Consider the following 15,272-nt stretch of genomic DNA (forward strand, 5'->3'; position numbering starts at 1 on the left):
AAGCCAGGATGTCCCACACTCAGGTCATGCAAGCGAGTCAAGCCATGTCAGTGGCAGCAAAGAGTCGGGGCTTCCAACATGCTGTTGACCCAAAAGCAAGTTTTTGCACTTCTTAAGGTGTTTAAAAATGTCCGTCTTTACGTTTTAATTCTGCATTTAAAGAATGTGTGCGTTTCTTCGGTGTCAGTGACTACTGACACAAGTGCTGTTACAGTCAATCACGATCACGTACTGCCTAGAAGTTACAGATAGGTAGCCGTGTTGGTCTGCCATAGTCAAAACTTGGTTGGTCTTTAAGGTGCTACTGGAAGGAATTTTTTTATTTTGCCTAGAAGTTAGTAAGTGTTATCCCGATATCAGATGAGACCCACTCCTTCCATTAAAACCTCTACTCACAGTTCCGTTTACTTGGCAGTCTCACTTGGCAGCTCCACCCCCCCCCCACCCCCCGCAGCTGTAATATTCAGACCTGCTCTGCCACTTTTGCCTTCTTTTCTCCATCTGGCAGGTTCTCTGTGGGCCATCTCTAGACTTAGCCCTGTAAGGCTTTGCCCCCAGCTGTCTTTTTTTTCCTGCCTCCGCCCGCCCGCCCCCCCCCCCCGCCCTAGGGCTAGGCAAAATCCTTCATGTAAAACTCCCCTGCTTCTATAGCCTGGTTTATTCACTGGACAAACCAGATATGGGACATTTCGTTGCCTTGTCTTCTGTCCTCATACACAGCTGTGTTCCTGAATAGGCTTTTGCCCATAAATGCTTGAGTCAGGAGGATAGCCAGGCCATTTCTAGTGCACAAGAGAAACTCTGCCTCAGATTCAATACATAGGGTGGGGGGAGAAAACACTTGTCACATATATGAGTGCAATGCATCACACAGCCATTGTGTTATATGCTTCAAGTGCCATGGGAGTTGCTGCTCCTTACAGACTAAGGGAGGCTAAGCTGCTGCTCTCCGGATGTTGGGCTAGAACACCCATCATCTACAACCATGCTGGCTGCGGCTGATGGGAATTAGAGTCCAACAACACCTGAAGGATTACAGGAAGATTCCCTAAGAACATATAACAACATAATAAGAGCTTGCTGAATCAGACCTATGCATCTCAATTCTAGCATCCTGTTCTCACAGTGGCCACTCAGATGCCTGTGGGAAACCAGCAAACAGGACCTAGCGTACTCTCCCCTCCTGTGGTTTTCAGCAAGGGGTATTTAGAAGCATGCTACCTCCTACTGTGGAGGCAGAAAACAGCTATCATGGCTAGTAGTCATTGATAGCCTGAACCTCCAGGAATTTGTCCAATCCTCTTTTAAAGCCACTCAAATTAGGATTATTTTTATTATTTTATTATCTATGCTTTGCCCACCCAGCTGGGTTGCTCCAACCATTCTGGGCGGCTTCCAACAAGTTCTATAGTTGGCTTCGGACAGTATGAAGAACTTCCTTTAATCTGTCCTGAATTTCCCTTACCCCTGTTATAGGCAAAGAGCCAATGTGATGCATGATTAGTATATTGGACTAGGTTTGTGGAAACACAGGTTCACATCCTCTTTGAGTCAATATGCTTACTGGGCAACTCTGAACCAATCACTCTCTTTCAGCCTAGCCTTTCTCACATGTTGGATAAAATGCTAATGACAAACTTGTGTCTGTCCTTGGATAAAATTTCTTCTAGGTGTCCAGTATGCTTTAAATTTATTAATGAAAACTTGGGACTCCTCCAGACGACCTGTTTATTGAGCATTCATCCTGATTTGCTTGCCAGCTATACAGCAATGCACATTTATCCCAAATTCATCCTGATTTATATGTCCCAGTTGCGCATCCTACCCCTTTGCAGTGCAGTTCACCAACACTTTCCTAACTCCAACTAAGTGTTTGGAAGTTGTGATGGGCTGGATGTGGGCAATTAAATCGATGCTGAATTCAGAAAAGGCAGAGAGGCAAGGTGGAGTCCATAAAACTCCAGGAGAAGGAGGAGGAACTGGAAGAACCTGGGTGCCCAATGAACTGCAGTCTCTGTGTGAAGAAAGGAGCCATCCAGAGTCTCTGAAGGAGGTAAGTGTAGACAGGGAAGCTCATCTCATTATGTAGACCCTTTTACCTCAGTATTTACTTACATAGAAATGTGGAGGAAATCTGGAATGGGGAAAAAAGAACGATTTTCCCTTCTTCGTGCCCGTTCCAGAAAAATGCTGAGTCTGAGCTGCCAGGAGAAAAAACTGCCTTGCTTAAGTATAGTAAGGTTTACTACTTGCAGGACAGCTCTTGAATGTGATCAGTGGTATGAACTGAGGTATTTAGAGCGTGCTGCAATACCGAATGCCTAATAGCTTTTGAGTTCTATATACTTTGTGGCTGTGACTACTTGTATAAGGAAGATGTCAGCAGTAGAAATGCACCTGCCCAGAGATGCCCAATAGGACAGTACAATTTTGTACTTTTTATTTTGTGCCTGGGACCCCCAACATGGAACCTATGGGTACCATTACACTCTCAGACACTGCCCTTGGCATCTACCAAGACTGCCTATCCCTCACAATTTTTATTTTTTTTAAAGTTTTGTGTCCCCCAAAAGTTGGGAGCCTTTGCTTTCTACCCTGCTATAGCGAATCTGCCTTACCTGCAGCTTAATACTGCAAGCTCACCTATAGGACAAATTGAGCATTTATCCAAAGTACTGCCTGCGGTGGGATGCTGACTGAACACCCATATTCACAGCCTCTATGCCAACTGAATGACTGGAGGTTTTTACAGCTGCAATTTTGATTTGTAAAACCAGGTGGGATGTGAGAAGACATTCTGGGACAGAGCAACAGTTCCAGGGATCAGCACTTGTCCAGTGTCCCAAGGACCACCAGAACTGTCACATTTACAGTATGTTGTTCTAGTGTAGTAAGACTGTGATGGAATTAAGTAATGGAGAGCTGCATTGTTCTGACCGACCTGTTCAGTTTAAGCTGCTGATTAGCTAAGTGGTCTAAAACACATTTTTGAAATAATAATAATCACAATGCTTTTTCATTAATTGCATTGGAGTTTGGGGGCCTTCCTCCTCATTTTCTATGCTGTTTTCCTCCACATTTGTGAAGAGTGGGTTCTTACATAATTTGTATTATGCTATAATGCATTATGCTTATGAGCTTAAAAATGATCCACCTCTTTATTACTCACTGTTTATCTCACATTGAATCTAATGTAAGAGCACGGGGGTGGGGTGGGGGAGAGAAAGATATAGAATGCCAAAGCTGTAGGTGTAAATATATATATATATATATTTGGTAACTATAATAACATTGAAGAAATTGTTAAGCAGAAGTAGGCAACTGTCTTTGCCAATAGATTACAGTGGTACCTCAGGTTACAGACGCTTCAGGTTACAGACTCCGCTAACCCAGAAATAGTACCTCAGGTTAAGAACTTTGCTTCAGGATGAGAACAGAAATTGCACGGCGGCAGCGGGAGGCCCCGTTAGCTAAAGTGATACCTCAGGTTAAGAACAGTTTCAGGTTAAGAATGGACCTCCAGAATGGATTAAGTTCTTAACCTGAGGTACCACTGTACTTGTAAACAAAGGCAGCAGGCTAAGCCTCACCATCCCTGCCTCTGAAGTGCAAGCATTTCCCTATAATTCATATTGATTCAGTGAACGCACAGCAGCTACCCAAAGCCCTCTGCGTCTTCACCTTTTGGGGCAATCAGCAATCAAAGACCTGGATGCACACACTATAGCCAGTGGCATGTTACTCGTTCAAGAAACTCTGAGCTGCTGGACCATTCTCTGCTTTGTGAGGAGTGAGGTGGTGGTAATAGTCTGGGCATGACTTGTTTGTACACTTCCCGTAGGCCAAAGGTGCGGAACAGAATCTGTCCACCCCACCCACAAGAGTCATTTTGAGAAGTCGGTGGGGCTACAGACCTGTCAATCACAAAGGAATATTTTTTCCCTTTGTGGATGCAGCTCGAGATCCTTTGCACTGCAGGCTTGAATTAAAGTCAGGGGCGCCGACTTATAAAAAATATTGGGGGGGCCCATACCGGGGTCCTGCCGCTGGTTCGCTCGGGTAGCCGGGAGAACGCAGTTTGAGGTGGCGGTGTTGGGGAGAGACCCTCGCTCAGGGCGCCACTAGACTTGGCGGCCGGCGGCCTATCTGGGGGGTTTTGGAGCGTATTTCGGCGGAGCGATTGGGGAGGAGGGGGCTTGTTGCCGGATTCTTCAGCTGAGCCGGAGATCCGCTGCTGGGGGTCCCTGGGCCGAGTTGTGAGCACGGCCTGCTGAAGGGAGATCCAGCCGATTGCGCGACAGGGACGGCCGGGGCTCTCCGGCTAGGGCGCGCGGCTGGCTGGCTGGCGAGGGAGCAGGTGGGGAGGAGGCGGGGGTCCTCACTCTCTTAGGAAACGCACCCGTGCGCCCGATTGCCACGAAGTCCGAAGGGTGCGTGTGTGGAATTAAAAAGCAAAAACGAGATACGGGCAGGGCAGGCAAAGAGTTTTCTGCAAGAGGATGGAGGGCAGGTTGAAGAGAAAATCACTCAGGATGAGACAGTCAAATCAGCCATGATAAAATGGGCTCAGGATATTGGGTATAACATCATGTTTGAGGACTGGGAAAGGTTATGGACCACCGGAATGAAATTCACGGCATGTAATGCCTTGAAGGAAAATATTATGAAAATGTTTTATAGGTGGTACATGACCCCAGTCAAGCTTGCAAAAATATATCACCTGTCTGATAATAAATGTTGGAAATGTAAGGAGGCTGAAGGGACATTCTTTCACCTCTGGTGGACTTGTCCAAAAGTGAAGGCCTTCTGGGAAATGATCTATAATGAATTAAAAAAGGTATTTAAGTATACCTTTCCCAAGAAACCAGAGGCCTTCCTCTTGGGCATTGTTGGCCAGAAAGTGTTAAAGAAGGATAGAACTTTCTTTATGTATGCAACTACAGCAGCAAGAATACTTATCGCAAAATATTGGAAGACACAAGATTTGCCCACACTGGAAGAGTGGCAGACGCAATTGATGGACTACATGGAACTGGCTGAAATGACTGGCAGAATCCGAGATTTGGGAGAAGAAACAACGGAAGACTGGAAAAAAATTTAAGGACTATTTACAAAAACAATATAAGTTGTATGAATGTTAAAAATTTACACGATTCGGAAACTATAGCTTCAGCAATTAGATTTGGGAAACAGGAAATTATATTTTAAGTAAGAAAAGGTCAAAATCTAAGGTAATACTATGTTTAATTTAAGATATAAGTAACTGATGAAAAGTATGTTAAATTTAGAGGTATAGTATTTGAAAAGTACAAAATAAGGTACGAAACAAGGTAATAATTTGCTGATATCTTTATTATAAAGAATGCAGGGTAAGGGAGATGCGAGGAAGTCCAGTTAGTTATATAAAAAATGTGTTGAATGGTTGGTTTTCTTTTCTTCTTTTTCTTTTTTTTCTTTTTCTTGTTCTTTTACTTTTTTCTTCAGTGTATGTTTCTAACTTTGTATTTGAAAACTTAATAAAATATTTATAAAAAAAGAAGAAGAGAAAATCCTTTCGCTTTTCTGGGGCGCAGGGAAGTCTCAGAGCCGGAGGTTGGGGAAGGGACCCCCTTTGCTCTGCCCTCTTCTCCCGTCTTAGATTTGCATGGGGGTCCCCGCCCAAGCTTGCCTGGCCACCGGGCCACACAAGGGCCGCGCTCTACGCGGCGCACCTTGCTAGCCGCGCAGCTGTCCTCCGCGGCTGCGGAGCGGCCCTGCGCCGGTGCCCAGCCCCTCTGGGCGCCCGCTGCGCTGCCAATGACAAGCGGGCGACGTCGCGGGCGGGGAAGGCGTCGCTTTCTTTCCCGATCCTGCATCCTCCCAGTCTTCCAGCCCTTTTTTGGGTTGGAAGCTCGTCTCGTTCGCCCTTCTCCTTTCTTCACCCTGCGCGCAATTTTCCTCCCTCGTCTCCCTCCCCATTTCTCCTTCCTTCCTGACTGACCGACTGACGGGCTTGGGCTCGGGCTCCGGGTCGGGCTCAGGCTCGGGCTCGGGCAGCCACAGCGTCGGCGGTGTTGGCGATCGGCGGCGCGGGGGGATGGCCCTCCCGGGGGAGCCGGCGCTGCTCAATGGGGTTGCCAAGGAGACAGGCCGGCCGCCCCCTCCCCCGGCCCGGCGCCCCCCGCCGCACCGGTGCCCGTTATCGAGCTGGTGCGCGCCGGGCGCCCTATAAAAGCCGCGGACGCGCCCACCGCCGCCCGAGATTATTGGGGGGGCTGAGCCCCCCCAAACGAATTTTTGAGGGGGCTCGGGCCCCCTCAAGCCCCATGGAGTCGGCGCCTATGATTAAAGTACAGTGGTACCTCAGGTTAAGTACTTAATTCGTACCGGAGGTCCATACTTAACCTGAAACTGTTCTTAACCTGAAGCACCACTTTAGCTAATGGGGCCTCCTGCTGCTTCTGTGCCGCCGGAGCACGATTTCTGTTCTCATCCTGAAGCAAAGTTCTTAACCTGAAGCAATATTTCTGGGTTAGCTTAGTCTGTAACCTGAAGCGTATGTAACCTGAAGCGTATGTAACCCGAGGTACCACTGTAGGTGATTCCAAGGAAGAATCAAGAACATCTTCCTTTGCATTGTGACTGTGGGGATGGGAAGGAGGGATGCCAGTACAGATGTCTTGGGATCTCTGCTAACTTCAAGGGAATGTTTTAACTTGCACCACTTCGTTTGAAGGTGTAACATGATGCCAGGTGGAGAGGAATGCATGGTACCAACCTCTAAATAAGCCTAGGGTTTAAAGCCAGGCTTGTTCCATCCCCACCAAGCCCCAGCCACCTTGAGTTTTTCCTGTTGAACCACTAACGTAACAGTGGAGTTTACAGTCATGCTGGCATTATGTAGTGCCTACACAAAAGAATTGCAACAGCAGTCTACATCTACAACCCCATTATATCTTTGTGTTGCACCCAGCAAGAGAATTTTTTTTTTTACCACAATCCTGTTCTCTTCTAGTAAGTGTAACTCGAAGAAAGGATTGCACTGTTAGGTTTTTAGAGATCTCATATTTAACAATGTTATTTGATATGTCGGTTGCCATTGTATTTTAGCTGCTGTGTTCAGTTGTAATCTTATTATGATTATGTTAACAACTCGGCACATTTTATGTGTCTGGGAAGCATATAAATTTAAGAAACTATAAATCTTGAAAGTGGAATCAGTGTCTTTTTCTTGGTGGAGTTCCTTTGTCAATTTCACTCCAAATGGTATCTGACAAGCCCCATACTAGTCCTATGGGATTTGAATAATGTTTTAAACTCTTTTTACCCATCTCTTTCATCCAATGGGAGGAAGATCTGTCTAACAGCCAGCTTTGTTTCAGCACCCTCCATAGCAGATCTTATCAAATATATGTCAAAGCCTTTGCTGAAGTCATGACAGCTGAAAGCTCCCTTCTCATATGTCTACATTTTACAGCTGTGATTTCCATTATTTGAATTGGAAACTGTCTTAATAACCTGGGTACTACAGGCTGTAAAATTATAAGAGAGTCCTTAAAATTAAAAAATGAATATATTGCATCTCTGGCTAAACATTTTCTGTCTATATAGGAAGGCTGATAGGTATTTACTTTTAATGTTTTTGTTAGTGTCTGGATGCTTTGCTAACACACAGTATACATGCAATCAACATTTTCTCACTTTACTTGTGCCGATTACAGGTGTCAAGATGTACAGGCAAATTTACATTTTAAATCAGGGTTTCCACAATGTATACCAAGGGCATTTTTAGAAGTAGCACCAAGAACTTTCTGTTTCCAGAGCATCACTCCTATCAATAATATGAAATTGAAAATGGAAAGATTATTTTAAAATGGAAAGTCATTTTAAAAGGTTGTTTGTTTGTTTGTTTGCTTGCTTGCTTGCTTAGGAGAGTTATATCCTGCTTTTTTACTTGAGTCCTCAAAGTGACTAACAGCATTTATAAAACATAGCAGATACATTAAACTGCACTGAAGCAGTGTTCAAAAATATAAAACAAAAAAGCCAGGACTCTCAGTCACCTTCCCCTGGCCAAAGGAACTGAGTACCACCCATCCTACTACACTAGTCCAATGGAACAGAGAGCAGAGCAGGTAGAAGGCTGAGGAACACAGACATGCCCATCTAGGGTTGGCCCTTAAGGACTGCAGTTCTCATAAAGTGGGTGGAGCCCAAGAGATGGACTGGAGGCAGAAGGCCTTGGTCCACCTCTGTTAAGAGTTAAGTTGCTCACTCGGACATCTTCATGGTGCTGCTACCTTGCCCAAACCACTCACCACACCACCAGTCTGCTATGTAATGGAAGAGTTCCAAGGAGTAGATGCCAGATTTCCATATTGTGTATATTCCATATTGTGTGGAATCAATTTCTTGATAAGATGGTATCTGGAAGATGCTCTATCCTGCAGAGTTGGAAGGCCCATGAAGGACATCTAGTCCAAGCCCCTGCAATACAGGAATCTTTTGCCCAACATGTGGCTCAGACCCACAACCCTGAGATTATGAATCTCATGCTCTTACCAGCTGAGCTATCCCACTGCCCTCAAGTTGAGTATCAGTTGAGTGTATATGGGATGAGAGCATCTTTCAGGTATTCTGGTCTCAAGTTGTATAGTTTTGTACACTTTGAATGTAGCCTGATTGCTGACTGGCTGCCAATGCAAATTGTGGATTATATCACTTAAATTGTATGCATTTCAGTAGCTTACCATATTCAGAGAAGGCCAGTTTGTAGCACATCAGTAAATAAAGACAACAGAGTTGACACAAGACAATTTGTTGCCTGTGGCACATCAAGCAATGAAGCCCACCTACCTCAAGTCAAGGTGCAGTATCCAAAGCTGGTCAAGTAATTTTGGCACCCGAGGCAGAAAAGTGTCTGTAACAATAATATTACAGATAGCAATTTGCTATCCTTTTTGACACCCAAAAACAGCTACCTGAGGCGACTGTCTCATTCTGCCTAATGGTAGGAGCATCCCTTTTAATCTTTTTAAAAATGTCACTTTACAAGCTTTACAATCTGCTTCTTGTCCATTCCCAGTAATTAGGCCAGCATCACTACAGCCGCTCCAGGCAATGACAGGCAGGGGCTAGCCGGTGTGTGCTCCGGTCCAGCCCATGCTCTATTCAGGCACAAAGCCTCATTGTTAGCCAGAAAGTGGTAATTCATTTAAATAAATGAAATGTAAGGTGTTATTTTTCTTTGGACAGGGTACAATCTCCTGTTGAACATATATAAAGGCTCTGTTTACTGTTTGCCATCTAAAGATTATACTTGCAACACCATGTTTCGATATCCATTTCTTCCTGTTCTCTGTTGAAGGAAATCCTGTGTTTGTAAAGGAAGCTTGTCGCAATTCATCACAGCTATGAATGCAAGGAGTGAGGTTTGCTTCACATAAGAAATTGTGTTTGCCACAGCTACACAGGTGCTTCACCAGCATCTCCTCGCAGTAAATGTGTGTAGTGTGAAAGGCAGACATTTCCAAAATAAATAATAATAATTATTATTTTTACCCCACCCATCTGGCATGCATCAAGAATCCTGGCATGTCTTCTTGAATATTTAAGGAGATGGATTCAAGGTTCAAAGCAATGTAAGGAAAGATTATACCCTCCATAAATTATTAAGAGAATCCTTCATTGTGTCTGTCAATGTTACTGAGAATAGCCTGCCACCTGCTGGACTGTGGAATAGAGAAATACTTTCTCTCTGAAACTTCTGGACAATAGCAGAGATGAGGAACTGGATGAAGCGAGCTTCATGGCTGAGTAGAGATCTCCCCCCACCCCCAAACGCAGGTCACACTGGTCCTAGTCTGAACCAGGATCAAGTTGCTGTCCTGACTTGTCAACAAATTGTGACTTCAACAAACCACCATTTAGATCTTTAGCTTTAGATATCTTCCTCCTGCACATGATGGACAAGGAACAGCGTGCAAGTCCAAGGCTCATACTGGCTTTTTCTTATAACAGCAAAACCACAATTACTTTTTAAGTCTCTCTTACTACTCAATAAGCCATATACTATAAGCTAATTGTGGTCAATTTTTAAACTCTTAGGCTGTGATCCTATAGTGTGTAGAAACCTACCTGGGAGTAAATCCCATTGAAGTCAATGGAACTTCTGAATAGACTGTGCTGTTGAACAATTTAATGGTCTCACTTACTCCTTTTTTCACTCTTCTTACTCCAATTTTCATTCCTCCATTGGGCATTGGGTTTTTCCAAACCCCGATTCAAATTCCAGCTGTCTCATTGCAGTGATGATGCTAGCTACTTAAATGGGTTAGAGATTCTCCTTTTTGTTGGAGTGATAATGTTCCAAACAATTTAGTTGGTTAAACTCCATGGCTAACTGAAAAATAAAATATTCTTCTGAACAAAAGGAATTCCTAATATAGCCCATTATATTTGTAGAAATTATTATAGATTCTGACAGACATTGGTGCCAACAATATTGGAAATGCATCGAGCATAGTGTGGGAAAACCTCACTACTAAAAACTTGTAATCAACAGAGATGCACCTTCTGTAACTAACAATATTTTGTTTATGTAAGCAAGTACTACAGATAGTATGCCCCCAAAGGGGGGGGGGGCTGTAAGTGAAAAAGACTGTCAGAGGCTGCTTGTTATCATCTCCATCCAGCTGCAAAGAGAAGATTAATTCTTCCACCTGGCTGAAACATGCAAAATGCAGAGGGCAACAACAACAAATATATCCTTCCCTCTGTAGTGAAAAAAGAAGCAGAATGCTGATGCAAGCAACACACTGATAATTGGAGTAGTGACAGTTGCTTGAAATCTGGGTTGGGTTTCCCTGCTGCTTTATAACACATAGAAAGCATGCTCAAGAGAACATCATACTAGAGACAGCCTACAAAAAATTCAAACAATTTTATTTCCAGTAGTGATATAAACATAATAGTCAACTGAATCACTGACAGTTTCAGTGTCACTTGGAAGACCTTTTGATGCCCACAGGCCAATGCTGCTTCTTAGTTTTGGACTTCCGGGGTGGTGCCACCGGCAATGGCGGACTCCCTCTGAACTGGAGGGACTGGCTCCGCGGTAAACAGGGTCTTCTCCGCTACGGCGAAGCGGGGACCCTTTTAAAATCACAGGCAGATGAAGCCTGTGATCGTGGGACTCGGCGGGCACCTCTAGCGCCCCCCCCCAATCCGCTAAGGAACCCACCAACGGGCTCCGAAGTGAGGAGGGGGAAGCGGCGCGGTGCTGTGAGTTAATCGCTATTTCCATGGAGCGAAGCCACATAGCCGTTGCCGGAGAGCGCTGCCTTTTTCCTGGGACAATTTAGACTTTAAAATAAGCATCTGTGAGTACCCGAAATTTGAACAATTGGATATTAAACAAAGATTTGTGAGTAGGACAGAACCGGACTTTAAAAATTCAACTTGAATTTGGCACGGAACGGAAAGGGCTAAACAGGAAGTCACCCTTCCGTTCTTTTGTGAATAGAATAAAGCAAAGGCAATTTAATCTAGAGCTTAGAAAATCGTCTTTAAAAGATTGGATTTCAACATTTTAAATTGTGAATCTTTTTCTTTGGACTGTTTCAAGTGACTTTAAAGGGAAGTAACTTTCCTCTGTCCTGATCCTGGAGCGGGGTGTTAGGACTGACGTGGAAGCTCATTGACCAAAGACAACTGCTTTTTGACAGATAGTTAAAAGAAGAGAAATTTTGCGATTCCATTGCTCCCTTTCGCACTCTAAAGGAATATATACAGACAAAGTATCTCAAAAAATGAATTTTGTAGCAAGAAATAACCATAAGTCTTCCCCCTAGGGGAAGTTTGTGAAATTGTAACTAAGTCCAGCAAACTGACAGCTGTTACAGAATAACCGTGGGAACAAGTGCGTGACCTTGCAGGACAATGCATTCAGAAGCCTTGTTGTGTGCTTTTTACAAAACAAATGCTCTACTGGAAGAATTACATGAAAAGGTGAACTGGATGGTGACTTCGACTAGAAATCTTCAACAGGCAGTGGACCAGACAGTGGGAAAATATGTGGAGCCCACTCAGGATTTAAACCAGGAGTGTGTCTTGACAGAACAGGAGGTTGTGGCATTAAATCAGGAGTGTGTTTTGACAGAACAGACCCAACAGGAATATGATCTTTTGGATTGGACAAATGAATTTGGAAAAAGCCACATCTGGAAAGGAAAAGCCTGGTGTGGTGTGGAAATGGGGGGCTGGATTGACCCCCCTATGTTGGGATGTCTGGACTTTTTAAATAAGGGCTGCAAAATGTTTGGGACTACGGGGGCTCTCAATTTTGGAGGGCCTTTGAAACATTCTTTTAAAGTCTACATGGAATGCAGCGACGAATACGGGAAAGGGTCTGATCTGTCGAGAAGGGTTAAAAACATTGTCAAGTTGGGGCCAACACGAGCAAGAGACATTGTCAAGCTGGAGTTACCACGAGCAGGAGATAAGGGAAATTACAGCTACAAATATGAAGAAGAGCTGCGGAAGGGCCATGGAAGTGACTTGAGGGCCTCGGACATAAGGTCACCAGGTTAATGGGCTTGACTGAGGGGAATAAGGACTGACAAAACCCGGAACCAGGAGGAAGGGACGTTGGATAAAAATTGGATTTGTTTGTACCTTCCTTTCTTTCTTTCTTTCTTTTCATTACTAGAATGTTTTGTAAAGTTGATGAATGATAGAAAAATGTTGGAAGAAATTACCTGGCTCTAGCAAAGATGCTTAAAGAATTATGAAAGAATATTATGATTATAAGAAGCTGGTAAGGTTAAAATTTAAATTTTAAATTTTAAGGTTTATTCTATTATAGAAAGATAAGATCATAATAGTCTAGGGTAATGTAATGATAAAGGATTTGCTGGGATAATTAATACAAAGGAAGGGAGGAGGAGGAGGTCCAAGAAAGAAGGCTATGACAGTTAAGGGTCTGGAAATAATGAATTTGTTTTTAAATGTTTTTAAAGGTTAGGGATTTTTGCATTTTTGTCTTTTTTTGTTTTCTTATTTTGGAATTTTCTTTTTTCCTTTTTTTCTCATTCTTTTCTTTTTTTTACACGGTGGGAGGGGTTGCGTTTTTCTTTTTCTTTTTACTCTGTTAACTATTTTAATTCTTTGTATTTTTTGTGTTTTCACTTTTGTAACATTTTGAAAACTTTAATAAATATCTTATTAAAAAAAACCAATGCTGCTTCTTATTTTTATTTTATTAGCCAGTCACTTTAATGATTCTCTGTATTGTTTTTAATGGTGTTTTCTGTTGTACACCACCCCAATCTTTTATGAAATGACAATACATTCATACCTTTATAAATACCTTTATATAAAAGGGTCATGGCTCATTTGCAAAGTTCTGCAGATCATCAGCAGAAAATCTAAATACAGTGGTACCACAGGTTACATATGCTTCAGGTTACATACGCTTCAGGTTACAGACTCCGCTAACCCAGAAATAGTGCTTCAGGTTAAGAACTTTGCTTTAGGATGAGAACAGAAATCGTGCTCCGGCGGTGTGGCAGCAGCAGGAGGCCCCATTTGCTAAAGTGGTGCTTCAAGAAAAGAACAGTTTCAGGTTAAGTACGGCCCTCCAGAATGAATTAAGTACTTAACCTGAGGTACCACTGTAGTAAAAGAAGAAAAGAGATGTCACTGCCTTAATTGAACCAACAATATGGCCATCAATTGTTACCTGGTCCAGAGATGTGAATAAATGCAGTAATGCAACAAATAACGGAATACTCCCTCTTAAAAAAAAATAAATGGTGCCGAAGCAGCAGCAAATCAAGGGGCTTTGAACAGTCATGAAAAATGAGTGCGAACAGCAGCACTTACTTTTGTGGACCTTTTCACCATGTTGAATTGGCAACTTTCAGATTGAAAATCAAATCTCAGACAACTGCGGCACAGCAGTCAAGAGCAGTATAAAAGAATGAAGCAGCAGCTGCCAGTTCATAGCATCAATAAAGGGTGTTGTTGAGAAAAACCACAAAGGGACTTCATTTAAAGTAAACAACATTTAAAAGTGAGTTGCTGAGCTCTGCGATAGCAGCAACATGGTTGACTACCCTTTTGTGAAAACCCACACCATTTTTAAAATGGAAAGTTATCAGCAAATTACTTTGTGAACCTGCATGAAAACGTAGCAGTCTCCAAGCAGATGTTCTGCAGTGCTGATGGGCTATTTTCTAATTGACTTCTACTAATTCCTATCAGATTGCTGTAAGGTTCTTGTTGGATAAAATCTGAAAGAGAAAGTCTGGGCTTAGTGACGCCAAGTTGTAAAAAAAACCCTCATCCACTCACTCGCATTATCAGGAAAGCTGATATATGCATTGGCACAAACTTAATTGCAAACTTAGAGAGCAAGGGGGAACAGAGCATTGTGCCTTGGGATTTAGCAGGGAAAGCATAATATCTTATCTCTATTCTAAGTTTTCTTACTTTACTCCTCTTGTGGAACCCAAAACAATCACAAACACGTGGATTGTATTGGAGAATATGTTTTCATTTATAGTGTCAATGATATGAATGTGGGGTGGAGAGAAATCAAGTCTTCCTATTGCTACTCCAGAATACTATTTACAGTAGTACCTCAGGTTACATACGCTTCAGGTTACATACGCTTCAGGTTACAGACTCCGCTAACCCAGAAATAGTGCTTCAGGTTAAGAACTTTGCTTTAGGATGAGAACAGAAATCGTGCTCCGGCGGCACGGCAGCAGCAGGAGGCCCCATTAGCTAAAGTGGTGCTTCAGGTTAAGAACAGTTTCAGGTTAAGTACGGACCTCCATTAGCTAAAGTGGTGCTTCAGGTTAAGAACAGTTTCAGGTTAAGAACGGACCTCTGGAACGAATTAAGTACTTAACCTGAGGTACCACTGTATCTAAATGGATAGCCTGACCTATCCAGAAGATTCAAGGCAGGTACCCAAAGCATAAGCTTTCTAGTAAAAAATAATGCATCATGAGCTGGCATGATGACCGATAAGAAGCAATCAAAATAAGGGAATTAAAGGGGACTGGGTAAAATCCAGGTGGGGTTTCAGGATGGAAAACCCTAGTAATGTAATGGGGAAGGTTCTGGTAAGAGGTAGACTGTGGCGTATAAACAAGCAAGGATGGCTCATCTGGAAGGTTTTACCTTGTATATAGTCCTCCTGAATGGATTTACCTATCAAGAACAATGATTATGGCAAGGGACTTCTTGTTGCCTTGCACAAGCTACTGTTTTATCTGGTCTAC

At 43.2% G+C, this 15,272-nt stretch overlaps 1 long non-coding RNA gene across 2 annotated transcripts; it reads right to left on the reverse strand.

Annotated features, from left to right (window-relative positions):
* Positions 1–613: 613 nt before the first annotated feature.
* LOC308596349 lies at positions 614–9,193 on the reverse strand. Of its 2 annotated transcripts, none has more exons than XR_014012478.1 (3): positions 8,836–9,190; positions 7,686–7,810; positions 614–2,044 (listed from the first exon to the last, which is right to left on the reverse strand). It is a non-coding gene; the product is annotated as an uncharacterized lncRNA (long non-coding RNA). The 2 variants fall into 2 exon arrangements; XR_014012479.1 differs by having other exon boundaries at positions 2,010–2,134; positions 8,836–9,193.
* Positions 9,194–15,272: the final 6,079 nt, after the last annotated feature.

This window comes from Podarcis bocagei (genome assembly GCF_964188305.1).
Source record: "Podarcis bocagei genome assembly, chromosome: 10".
NCBI lineage: Eukaryota > Metazoa > Chordata > Lepidosauria > Squamata > Lacertidae > Podarcis > Podarcis bocagei.